Below are 954 nucleotides of genomic sequence, written 5' to 3' on the forward strand. Positions count from 1 at the left end.
TCTTGCGCATGCCCAGAGGAGTCAGCCGGGAGGAGAGACACAGCTTATCAGCACTAGGCTGATGTGCTGTTGTGGTCTGGCAGTAATCGCCAGAGGGGGGAGTTTTCACTCCCTCACTTCGGCTCGGTGCTGCTTTCTTCTTCGCCTCGGTGAAGAGGTGAAGCAGGAGGCGCTATACAATGATACCCCTGAGTGTTGGAGGGCTTTGTAGAGGTTGGGAGTGGGAATGGTGATCAGGGGAGAGGTGAAGAAGTGGTCATTGGCGAACTGGACCGAGGGGCAGGAAGGGGGCACCATCATCTATTTTGCCTCCGGGCATTTGATATGAACTTACGCCCCTGATTGTGCATGATGTATTGATGCGATTACTTATCTTGCATTCCTCATGGGCTGTGGGAGTGACTTTGCTGCTATGGCACCTTTCTGCCATCACCACCAGCATTGCCCTGTTACGGATAGGCATTTGCCAGCTCTTGATGTGGAATTCTAGTGTTTTCTACAGCCATACCACACTGGACGACGTCCAATTCCGTCCGATCTTGGAAACTAAGCAGTGTTGGGCCCAGTCAGTACCAGTTCTGGAGACGGTCTGGGAATACTGGGTGCTGTACTTTTATCACTTGACCACTCATGGTCTCAGACTATAGCATGTGCATCCTTTAGTTATCTCTATTTATTCTGCGTTCTTGTGCTCCCACCCCCTATCCCTTGGCATCATTTACCCTTCCGTTTAATGCACTACCTTCGATCCATCCAATATCTGCACACAGTGGGCTCTACCTTAATTCTATTTCTTTTCTTTCATTTTATATTTCACTTAGGTGCTCTATCCACAGGGATGCTGATAGCGTCCTGCCACATATTTGCCCCTATGGGATTTTCCTTCATTTTCCTGTTCTTCTGCCGCTGTTTAGTTTTTGCTCTGCTGGGCACCTGATTATTGTCCATTGACAC

The 954-nt window shown here is 49.2% G+C and overlaps 1 pseudogene; it reads left to right on the top strand.

Annotated features, from left to right (window-relative positions):
* Positions 1-494: 494 nt before the first annotated feature.
* LOC134951430 (5S ribosomal RNA) lies at positions 495-614 on the top strand (annotated as a pseudogene).
* The last annotated feature ends 340 nt before the right edge of the window (positions 615-954 follow it).

Source organism: Pseudophryne corroboree, chromosome 1, assembly GCF_028390025.1.
Source record: "Pseudophryne corroboree isolate aPseCor3 chromosome 1, aPseCor3.hap2, whole genome shotgun sequence".
In the NCBI taxonomy this organism is placed as follows: Eukaryota; Metazoa; Chordata; class Amphibia; order Anura; family Myobatrachidae; genus Pseudophryne; species Pseudophryne corroboree.